Source organism: Papaver somniferum, chromosome 1, assembly GCF_003573695.1.
Source record: "Papaver somniferum cultivar HN1 chromosome 1, ASM357369v1, whole genome shotgun sequence".
Classification (NCBI taxonomy): domain Eukaryota; kingdom Viridiplantae; phylum Streptophyta; class Magnoliopsida; order Ranunculales; family Papaveraceae; genus Papaver; species Papaver somniferum.
The window spans coordinates 172,751,285-172,764,170 of record NC_039358.1 but is presented as its reverse complement, the minus strand read 5'-3'; the positions used below and the strand labels follow the sequence as shown (position 1 = coordinate 172,764,170).

The window sequence follows — 12,886 nt, the reverse complement described above, 5'->3', positions numbered from 1 at the left end:
AAAAAAAAAAAAAAAAAACAAATAAAGATCAGAGTGAAGAATTGCATATATTGATTTAAATACATTTGACCATGTTTATGTAATTTCTTCGTCATTTATTGTTTCAATTGGTATTGATGTGTAACATAGATAAGGTTTTTGTTACAAACCTTGGATTCTTCTCGCTGTGAAAAAGATGATTTTTGTTGTGAAGAAGTCAGAAAAATAAATACCGAGAATTGGGGATGACTCGTCTCGGCCGAAATTTGGGTGAGTCAGGCGATATTTCCGTTTAAATCTCGTATGGCGAGATTGTAAGAATCGTCCACTAAAGGGCGAAATCGAGAATATTGTCGGAATCTCGGACGAGACTGTCGAGATTGACTATTTGGTTGAGATCTATACACAAAATCACTTTCCTATTAATCCACGGTTTGGAGAGATAGCCACTCATACTCTCAGTCGGGACAAATCGCTGAAATAAACCTACGATCAGTCTTTCATGAGTTGGGTAGAACGGGTGGGCCTAAAAGGATCACGTGTATAAGTCGGATCCATGTTCGACACTTGGACGTTGCGTCTCCGTGTCAGAAGCATCGGTCACATCACATGCATATGTCATATACTGTGTTGATACAAATATCTACAAAAAGTACCTGAATTTTATATATATATATATATATTATATCATTAGTTTGTTACATAAATTTATCATTTATCTACAATTTATTATCATTTCATAATATATACATTTTAGTAGGAAATATCACTAATTTCATAATGTGTATGCGTCCTAGTTCTCTGAAAATTTGTTCGTGTCTATATCATGCCTTGTCCGCGTCAATGGTACCCAGATCATGAATCATAATATGTATTCAATTTTTGAGAAACAAAATAAATTTTCATTGCACATAATAAACGGAAAAAAAAAATAATCAAAACTAGATAGCTAATAGGGTAATTGGGTATCAACTTACGTAAGGGTGTACCAAATTTCATTAAAACCAAGCATCACTCGCCTTTAGATCGGTATACACCCAAGCAGATCGGCACTCCATATTAGCAGGATAATAAATTACCAATAGCAGACATATATTATCTGTGAAAATGCGAGGGTACCAAAATACACCACCAAATTTTTCTTAGGAAACCTGTATGGACTAAACTCAAATACAATTCTGAGAGTTACAACTTAATGAATCTCAATAAGGAATTATATGAAGAGCTTATATCTCTTTCTCTCACAATCAGTATGTAAACAGAGACTAGTCCGTGAACCAGATATTCTGTGAGAGTACTTGGACGATTCCAATGATCAATATCCAAGATCAATCAAGTCGTATCCAACAATTACGATGAAATTTTCTACTTTGATTGATTTTACGTACAACATGTGGTATTTCAGCTATAAAGATAAACAAAATTTCAGTTATAAAGATAAACAATATAACGTGGAAAAGAAATATCACAGACACCAGAAATTTTGTTAACGAGGAAACCGCAAATGCAGAAAAACCCCGGGACCTAGTCCAAATTTGAACACCAAACTTTATTAAGCCTCTACAGACTCTAGCCTACTATCAATCTTCGGACTAGAATGTAATTGAGACCGAATCTACCGTCACAACGATTCAGTTACGGTCGTGCTCCTTGCGCCTCTTGAATCTCGCAAGAGTCCGCATAATTGATTCCCTTAGCTGACGTCCTTTACAGCCTCAGAGTTGCTTCAACTCAATTGAAGACTTTGAACCAATCTGCCTCCCATAGATAAGCCTATATGTGATTTCCGTTCTGATCAAAGATCAAGGTGAACTAGGAAATCGATTGTAATAGACAGAGTATAGCAAACCTCCCGGTCTTATGACTCCCGAAGAGCAGCCTAGATTATTTTTCACCTCACAAGTAGATATACCTATGGAATCACAAAGTTTGAGATGAAAAAACTTTGTGATTTCTATTTATCTTGCCTGTTGGAGCTAAAGGCTCAACAATCGAAGTAAAATCAGGAAACATGAACTATCAAGATAAAGATAGTTGGACCTGGCTTCACGAATCCCTAGGTGAAGTCTTTTTAGTCACTAAAACTAAAAAGGTTTAAAGGAGAGGACAACTCTATTTTACAACTAGGACACACAAGAATAGTGTCAGGGATTCAAAGATCCTAGTTGCTTGAGGTTCTTCTTATATATACTTTCAAGATCAAGGTTTCTTTAGATTTAAGCTAAGATAGCTTTGGAATCAAGCAATCAATAATCAATGTTAGATGAAAAACTTGACATGAGATTAACATAATATAATATACACTCTGGTAGGATGAACCGTAACTGAACCTATTAGAGCACTGCTCGGACGAACTCGTAACTGTCAAGTTTAGTTTCCAAAACTATAAGTTTTGATTTCTAGTCTACTTATAGCTAAGTTTCGGATGAGGATAGAAAGTGTAGTTGAGCTTTAGACTTCACGGCATTTCATCGAATGAAGACGAAGAACTACTAAAGGGAACTTGTGGAACTTCATCAACAAAAGGTATGTGGAGACTTGAACTCATCTATCACTCAAAAGTCTATCTACTCTGTCTCCTATTTGAGACAAAAAGTCGTATTTCTGTATATAATTCAATTATACACATTTGGTATTTCGAGCCGAGTTTATCTCGCTTATATATTTCTCGAAATATGTGTTGGTAAGCTCTCACTTTAACCAAGTTCATCTTTTATTCTTGATAAAAGTCAAAAGATGATCATGTGAAAATCGCCTTGTAACATCTTACATGATTTGTGTGAGACAGTCATTTGATGTATGTTAGAGCATTGCTCGGTTGAACCCACCAAGCGTTGGTATGTCAAGTTTGGTTGTCATATTTTAGTGAATGAAAACTCATTTAAAGAGCCGCTTGATTATTTATTTGAGTCAACTTCGTATAGGTTAGCTAGAAAGTTACTAGGATATGAGACTTACAAGTATTACATAAAGACTTGAAGAATGTTAAGAAGTAGAGAGCTACAACGACGACATCATCCTTCCACTTGAGGTTAGTAACATTTGACTTGAACTGTTTCATTCCTAACGTATCTTTCAAGTCGTGCATATTGAAAACATAACTGTGAAGCTGTGAATGATTATATTCTAGTTGGACATAGTATTAAAGAATTACAATACGAAGTATAACGTCTATCTTTTGAACTTCGTATATAAGACATCGACATAATCGTATGAATGCTATTTTGATTATGTGTATGGGTATGTGTGGAGATTTCGTCCTAGGAAACAATGTTTTACATTCGTTTAAAGGAAGTACAATTCATAAACTTGTTTTATGAATCGAAAAGGAAATCGCTAGGCTTATTGGTATTGTTATTCATTGCAAATATTTATTTTACCAATATGTGTGTTTAGTATAACCGTTCATAACTTGTTTATGTATCTTGGTAAAACTATTCACAATGCCTGACTTTTGTATTGGTATGACTTTTATTAGTGAAACCGATCCTAAGTAATCACCTGGGATGGTATGATCGATATTTGTAATTGGTGTGACCATTCCTAGTCATTGGGTGACCGATCCTAGAACTTGGTTGGGACTAATCACAAGATGTGTAATCGATCCTTGTAGTAGGTTAACAAGTTTTAGTAATTGGTGTGACTGATCCTATGACTTGTGCAACCGATCACAAGTAAGTACCATAAATAAGTGGTAACCGATCCTGGTACCTAGTTAACAATGTTTTGGAAACTAATGTGACCGATCCTAGTAGCCACCTGGAGGTAGAACCGAAACTTGTTTTGATAGAACCGTTAAACCCATGAATGGTGATTGAATGTTTTTGATCAATCACATAGTTCTTGGAAATCAGATGAACCAATTCTAAACTCGTTTGGAAGTGTGGCAAATCGGTTCCAAGATTGTAAATATGAAAAATGATTTACAAAGTAAAGATGTCGACATACTTTGAACATGTACAATAACTCTTATCTTTTATTGTTTAAAAATATTCCTTAATAACTAAAGGAGAATCCTGGATCGAAATAAATTGAGAATCTTTTAATTAAGGTTTTTAGTTTTATATGTTTTTAATTTCCAGCAATTAAAACACATATCTTTAGAAAATAAAAATTGGTAATGTGCATTTACTAATTGGAGATTTTCTACTGAGATTTCGGTTAATATTTGGACAGAGCATTTCCAGGAATTATGAAAACCGAATTTGGAAATATATTGCATATCTTGATAATATTTTCTGTTTTGGAAATTCCTTGGTGTCCAAACTTCCTTGATCTATAAATATTGAAGTTTGCATTTCAAGCAAACTAATCCTCATAGCTAGCAAAACTACCTAGTTGTGTTGTTACTAGTGGAGCTGTCTATTCAGAGAGGAAAGTACCCTAATTAGGAAATCACATAGATCGGAAATCAGATCGTTTAACAAAATCTTGTTGTGTCATTTACTTTTATTTTCCGCAATTATAATTGTGTTTATTATAATTTAAAGTAAATCGCACAAACGTTAATTCCTATTTTACTTGATAAACAATCCCTAGAGTTTAGTTAAGTCCGAACCTATTATCAAGTAAACATACTTCGTTGTTGTATTGTATCGATCTTGTATCCATAGTCAATCACACAATATATCTTATTGTCGTATTGTCTCGATCTCGTATCCATAGACGATCACACGAAGTGTGAACCGATTAGTTGTATTGTCTCGACTCAGTCCATAGATAACCACTTTCAGAGAAAGGACTTATAGGTGGAAAAGTTTTAGATTGAGGTATATTTGGGTACCCTCGTCTTTTCAATGTATACTCGGAATGTTTCGTATTGATCATTCGATCACTTGAAAATTGCCTTGAAGCTAATAGTTTGTGTGAGACGGCTATTGTCGTCTTCCAAGAATGTTTCAATGATTGAAATGAGGGTTTAGAACATGTAACCATGATTGGATATAAGCATAGTTTGTATTCACATTTGTATAAAGTCCAAAACCGGGAACCACGGTATGCGTACCCATACGCGTACTGCTTGGTTGTTGGAAGTCCGGAAACTAAGTACGCGTACTGGCGGAAGTTCAAGTTTCATGAATTTCCGCTGGAGTTTGGAAGAGTAAAGTGGTATGCGTACCCGTACGCGTACTGGCGTAACCAAACTCAGTCCGGCTACTTAGGTATGCGTACCCGTTTACATACTTAAGTAGGTTATGTTCTAAAATCGTTTTGTTCATGAACTAATACATTTATATAATAAGGAATGCAATCTTTTGCAAATCGTGGCTATCATGTTCATGAAATGATTCGAGTAAATCAAAATCGATTTTTCTTCAATTGTGTCTTGTATACTTCTATGAGAATATAAACAATTGAACAACTCTCTAACTAGTTTCAATTGAGTCATTTGAACTAGTTATGATAAAGATGAATAAGGTTGATATGAAAGTGCTCATATGGATAACATTTGGTTAACTATTGTTGACCAACTAAGTGTACATGTTTAGGTACGGTTACCTTTATCTAAATTACGGTACATTTCATTTATGTATAGCAAGCTAAGTTTGATCTAACGGTTGAAAGATATTAGCTTGAATCTAATCAGGTTTTCATCTAACGGTGAATATTGAATGCTTTTTTACCAATGTAACATTGATTGCAAACCATGATTTGAAGATTATATAAAGGAGAACTCTAGCAACTGGGAAACCTAATCCCCACACCTCATGTGTGATAGTAGTTGCGACTAGAGTCGATTCTCCTTTAACCTTAGGTTTTTCACGAAACCCTGTAGGTTAACGACTTAAAGACTTCATTGGGATTGTGAAGCCAAACCCAACTATTTTCTCTATAGTTGCGTGTTCTGATCTTGTTGTTTTCTATCGTGATTGAGTACTATCTTCTTTAAGATTTTCTCGAGATTTATTCTCCGATAGGCAAGATTGAAAAGTAGTCACAAACATCTTCGTCTCATCGTTTGTGATTCCACAATATCTTGTTTCGTTAATCAATTAAGATTATTGTGAGGTGATTGATAATACTAGGCTTTTCTTCGGGAATATAAGTCTGGTTTATTAATTGGTTCATGTTCACCTTGATTTATCAAAAGACGGAACAAAACTCATAGGTATATCTGTGGGAGACAGATTTATTTATACAATAGACTTTTTTGTTTGATACAGATTTGTTTATCAAGTCTTCGACTTTGGGTCGTAGCAACTCTTAGTTGTGGGTGAGATCATCTAAGGGAATCAAGTGCGTAGAGTCCTGCTAGGATTCAGAGACGTAAGGAGCGCAACTGTACCTTGATCAGTGTGAGATTGATTAGGGCTCAACCACAGTCCAGTCCAAAGTTAACTTGGAGTAGGCTAGCGTCTGTAGAGGCTTAATACAATGTGGTGTTCAAATCTGGACTAGGTCCCGGGGTTTTTCTGCATATTCGGTTTCCTCGTTAACAAAACTTCTGGTGTTTGTGTTATTTCTTTTCCGCATTATATTTTGTTATATAATTTAAATATCACAGGTTGTGCGTTGAATCGATCAATTGGTAAATCCAACCTATGGTTGTTGATTGAAATTGATTGATCCTTTAACATTGGTCTTTGGTACCGTTCAAGTTATTTCTCTTATACTCAATCGGGCTCGCAAATTCCTATTTGTTTGATTGCAAATTGAATTGAGAAATTAAAATACAACTCTTGGATATACTTTTCTTGAGATTGAGTCTGACTGTCTAGTTCATTCGCTCGAAAGTATATTGGAGTTTGTCCATGCAGATTGCTAAGAGAAATATTGGGCGTGGTTGTTAGATCCCCGCTTTTTTAATTGGTATTAGAGCAGGAAAACACGTTTAAGACCTTATAAGTCTGTGTTTGTAGCACTCTGACTATATGGATGAGTCTATCTCTAAAAACGTACTAGTTCAGAAATTACCAGATGATTTTCTAAGCTTGGATTCACCTGAGAAAACTGTCACATCTAAGTCGATATATAAACATTCTCTTGATGTGGAAATTGTTGATAACTGGGAAACACGCTTAGAAGAACAGTTGGATTAACTTTCTGATGAAGGTGATTCGGGTATTGATAGAGATGTTGATGAGGAAGTCTCAGAGTATGTGAAGGTTTTGAATTCATTGGAAAACAAGAAGATTAAAACTTCTCATGTCACACCTCTTCTGAATCCTCTTTGTCGAGAAAACAATAAATTCAGAAGATGTTACGCATGTGTTTATGTTTCAGATCGTTCTAACGAATCGATCATCAAGGATTCTGAGGAAAATCTACGTATGAAGTCACTTGAATGTGATAATCTTTATCAAAAGTACTTTTCGTTGGAAGAGAAACTTGCAGAATCTGAAGCAAGGATTAACTCTCAACAAATTAGTTTTGATGACAGAGAAAGCGCTTATCTCGCTCGAGAAAAACGCCTTGAGGCTGATTTAGCTGCTTCTCTTGATAAAATCAAGATGTTGGAAGATGACTTAAAAAAGTTCAACACTGGTTCAAGAAAATTAACCACTATGCTAGGAGAAAGTAAAAATCATCGTGATACACGAGGATTGGGCTATAAGGGAATAGATGCTCCAAGTATTAGCAAAGAGGTAAAATTTGTCAAGGCTAATGATTCTTCTCAACAAAAGGTCTCCACTGATGGCAAAAGTGAAATACCTTCACCGACAGTTAAGGTTCGAAAGAGAAAATTATATCAACCTCTAAAATCATCACACACAGATCGAGGTAAGAACATTCCTTATGTTTGCCACTATTGCGGAAATAAAGGTCACCTGCAAAGGAGATGTCGTTTCCGCATAAGGAATGAGAAATTTCATGATGTTCTTGTTTGGGCATCACAAGAAGTTGCGAAACCAAGATCATATGTTAAGACTAATCCTCTTGACGTTACACTGTCCAACCTTTAGGCAAAGGAATCAGTGTTGTGATAAACCTAGATTTACCTATAAACGTCATACAAATCCTTTTCACAATCGTAATGGTTATCAAAAGGATAACCTCGTAAAGACGAAGACAAGATCCGATGCTCCCAATTGGAGAAAGACTAACTTGCAAAAGAATAGTCAATCCAATTTTCTTCCGAGAAATATAGAAGAGAGTAATGGGAAGAACGTTCATATTGTTCCTAAACGCACTCAGAAGTGGGTACCAAAGAAAGTCAATGATGCTTTGAGTGATCTTCCAGAAAATTCCATGACTATGGAGAAGGCAGTATCCATGATGTTGGAACTTAAAAGGTTCTTTGAAAAAATGGATTTGGATGTGAAAGGTTCTAAAAGTGATCTCTTTCATGATAATCCAAAAGTGAAACAGAATAAGCCAAAAACTATAGATGGTGAAAAATCCATAGTTACGGAAAAGTCTGTTTAGTCACTTGTGGTGAGCAAGAATTGTTCACCTCAACACAACTTGATTGTGTTGTAAGTGCATCCTCACCTAGGAATGCCCTGTTATGTATACGGTGAGGGAAGCACGAGAATTGGGGCACACATATTTTGTTAGGTATGATATTGAATATTTGGTAATGCCGTAGGATTCACGACATGATCCTTATAAAAGGTATGTCTATAAACTTGAGCAAGATTTGTGTTTTTATTATTTGCTTAGATTACTTATAATGATCCATGTACCTTGCTTATCTTCATTTCTACCTAACTTGATTTGTGTTTAAGGTTCTTAAATGTTTAAGGTTTGAAAATTGTAGTTCGGGATGTTTGGACTTCATGGTACACATACTAGGTATGCATACCATCATTTAAAATCAAAATCCAGGGATTTTAGTACGCATAACCGTTTGTATACTGCTCCAGGTCACGAAAATTCGTTTGCAAACCAGTAGGCATACTGGCATGTAGAAGTCGATATTCGGTAAATGTGTTTTGGCCGTAACTTCTTCGTCCAAACTCGGAATGAACTCATTCTTTTTGCATTCTCTTCCTCTTTGATTTCTCTTCAAAATGGAGATAAGAAATCCTGAATTTGGATGAGTTAAGATTGGTCTTTTTCCCATCTCTTGTTTTTTGAGTGTTTCGCTCCGTTTCGTCGCACTTATTCCACTTCTCTTAGACTTGGGCACTTGGATTTTCTCTTAGACTTGGGCACTTGGATTCTTGGAGTACTTCTCTTCTAAGATCATTTGTAGCTTTTGGAAGATGATTTTACAGTATTAATCTTTATGGTTTTATATATTGCAACTTGTTATGGGATATGTGTGTTTGCGTCCGTGAACTATGATTATCCCATATATGCTCAAAAATTAAGCCTATTATGTCATTATGAAAATATTGATGGAAGATAGGATGAAATTTTGTTTACAAAGATTAAGTATATTTGTAGCGCCCCAATTTCCCTAAACTGAGTTTAAGAGGCGAACAACAAAGAAAAAAAAGTCCGCGGCAGATAAGTTGGATACAAAAGAGGTGAACAACGGCGCAAAAGTTTTCCCAAGCTATTATGCAAAAGAAAACTGATTGACTGTAAACATTTAGCTCGCTGAAATTAAAACCTCAATTCTTTAAAATGAAACCTTCAGCATAAGTGTAAACAGGCCTAGATCCAAACATGGCTATATTCATAACATTACTAACTATTTACATACGGTGTGTTTGTGATAGATAATTATACACTATACAATAGTTAAAATAGTACTTTACATACAAGCCAAAAAATACCATATCACTTTTAAGAACTACATACACAGAACTTCCCACAAGAAGGTACCGTCAGTTACCTCCCTATACACAACCCAAACACCTTACTCAACCCAAACACTAATCTCTCCTTCGGCAGATTCAACGCCATTTACATCAAGGTTACCTGCCACTAAAAGGGAATGAAATGGATGAGCTAAATAAACCCAGTGGATAGTTACGTTACTCAAATGAAATCATCAAAGTTGAATTTCAAATGATGCAAAATTTCTGAAACGTTGTAACACATTTAATTCACTGTAATAAACAATCAAGTACTCTAAACATTAAAAGAAGAACATCACACATGAAACAACAATGTATATGGAATTAACTCCTCCTTCAAACAATGTATATATCGGTGTCGACCAATTCCTTACACACCTATTAGCCTATATCGGTGTCAACCAATTCCTTACACACCTATTACGCATAAAAGCTCGAAAGTAAGTATTTATAAATGGAGGAGCGTATCCTATATACCACAGTTGGAAATTCCTATTTCCCATGACATTCAAACAGGCAAGCACATAACTCTGACTCTTTCCAAGTAAGGGAAAGACCCAAAAGAATCAATAGGGTTTTGAGGTATTAACTCCAACAATGCATGAATTTGTTCAAGTGCATAAAAATAATTTTGTAAAAAAACATTAATGGTTGCAAAAGAGTAATGTAAATTCCCACCTCAAACCACTACTCAAACCTCAATCTTCGTAATCCTCCAATTGAATCCAGAGACACCTAGTCATACAGTAAGACATGCACAATGCAGTTTGATTATAACTTACTTCATCTTCAACTTCTAATATCCTTGTAAACAACACGAGGGTCAAAGTTTCGGGGTACATAAAACATTCACCATTAATCCAAATTAAACATCCAATAGCTCTTTAGAAAGATAACATCCTCCTCTACAACTTTCGTTAAGACTTCATGACCTAAATCAATCTTTATCATACCTATAAACGTCCATAAAGATGCCTACTTACCGCAGTTACAAGAAAATTCCAGATTTCATAAGAAATACTAAAATCAAGCAAAATAAGTCTCTATAGATTGGAAATTCAATATGCTATAAACTTTACGTAAGAACTAACATCTAAATCAACATATGGAAGCAATTCTTGTGTTTTAACCTAGAAACTAAGGCTAATACAAGCTGCAAATTGTCAACTTCCTTAAAAACAGAACTGCCATAGTGCAGGGCAGTTGCTACACAAGCTGGCACACTTCAAAATACATAATCCTAACTGCAACATCAAAGATATGCTGGAATTCTTGTTCAAAAGATATTGATACTTGACAGTAGATGTCTTAGGCTAGATTAAGAAGCAACATGTCCAATTCGTTCAAAATACAACTGCCGTAAGTACAAAACAGCTGTTTCTGAAACTGGTATTTCTCACAACGTGTAAATCAAAGTTGAGCATTTAACACCAAGTTTTCATCGCCATTCAGAGATCTACTTTTCAAAGGAAGATACTTTAATCCCATTCATAAGCCATATTGCCCCTAAAAATGTCTAAATGTCATCTGATATCATGTAACATTTTGGTGTGTTACTGTGTACTTCAATTCAATAATATTTCATAAGAAATCTAAAAACTATGGTTTCAGGTAAGATCACAATATATCTAATTCCAAACCCTAACACAGTTCTACCCCTTTCATGCATCAGCAGTATGAGAGACTAAAATAGTTTGGCTTCAAAAGGAACCCTAAATAGTTCATATACAATCTAACAAAAAAATTGATAGTAGAAACAATTGAATCATAGAATAAAAATTCAGTTTGTTGAAGAACCGTTGAATACGAATCTAATTAGTTGAAACAAAAATACACAATCCATGTGAAAATCTTACCCTCAACCTTCAATCAGTAAGAACATACGAATCCATTTCTTTCACTCTTAAATTTCCTATCCATCGACAACTTCAGCGCACCAAATACACCACTTTCAATCACTTAGGTTCATAGAATTTTTGGGTAGAAATTATTGACGCTCATAATTGAATTTTTTTCTTCTTCTCCTCACCTGAGTCTCTCGTTGGTTTCTTTCTGTGTGTTCTGTTACAAGGACCAAGTACCCAATTTCTCAGATGTATAAGTCTCAAGAGTTTAATCAATACTCAGTGTGGAAAACCATGGAATGTCAAGTCTAATGGCTTCCAAGTTGGGGTTTTCCACATAAAATCCAAGCAAGGTTCCATCATTTCGTGGAAGGGTTTGTGGAATCCATCTGAACGCCAATAAGAATAGCGTTTTCTTTTTGTCCGTAGATTTAGGATGAGTTGTTGAAATCTAACGGCTGAGAAAAAAAATGATATTCTTAATAGCGTTTTTTTAGCGCTATTAAGAATAGCGTTTTCACTAGGGATGTCAATGGGTACCCATTATCCGGATCCGGAACCGGATCCGGCATATTAGGGTCCGGTTCCGGGTCTTAAAGTTGGACCCATTAACTATTTAGGACCCGGCGGGTAATTACCCGATTGGACCCGAATTTAAACGGGTCCAAACGGGTAATACCCATTGGGTACCCGCGGGTATCGGATACCCGTTTATTCATTCTTTTATTCATGTTTTTAGCAAAATTATAAGTATTTTTTCTAGTTTTAGCTTTGATATTTTACTCATTTAAATTTTTTCTCTTACATTTAATCTTTATTTAGTACATTCATAAGAAATAATAATAATTTTTTATAAAAATTACTTAAATCCAAGCTAAAAAGATAAATATATTAAGTTTTTGAGATTTTTTAAATAGTTTTCTTTAGACCCAATGGGTACCCGGAACCGACGGGTACCCGGGTATTTAAACGGGTCCGGTTCTGGGTCCACAAGTTTAGGAACCGGACCCGGAACCGTTAGGAATCGGACCCGGAACCGTTAGGAACCGGACCCGATCTTTATAAGTAGGGTCCGGGTCCGGGTCTAGTGATATCCGGGAGGACCCGGACCCGTTGACACCCCTAGTTTTCACTATTCCACCACTACACTTGCACTTCCATCCACGGTTCCAAATGCTGAGGTGGCGTGGAAGATGGAACTCTTTCACCATAAGACTTGCTCTCATTCCGAGAATATCCCTAACAAGATTACTAACCAAAAGCATGACACGGACCCTAGGTGTCGAAGTGAAACTCCACCACAATTCTAGCCAAAAAGAAACAAGTGAAAATGTACTCTAGGTGCAACTCTTCTGATTTGCACAAACTTAA

The 12,886-nt window shown here is 35.5% G+C and overlaps 1 long non-coding RNA gene across 1 annotated transcript; it reads right to left on the bottom strand.

The window, feature by feature from the left end:
- Positions 1-9,476: 9,476 nt before the first annotated feature.
- LOC113308226 lies at positions 9,477-11,809 on the bottom strand. Its single transcript, XR_003339605.1, has 2 exons — positions 11,528-11,809; positions 9,477-9,798 (listed from the first exon to the last, which is right to left on the bottom strand). It is a non-coding gene; the product is annotated as an uncharacterized LOC113308226 (long non-coding RNA).
- Between the last annotated feature and the right edge of the window lie 1,077 nt (positions 11,810-12,886).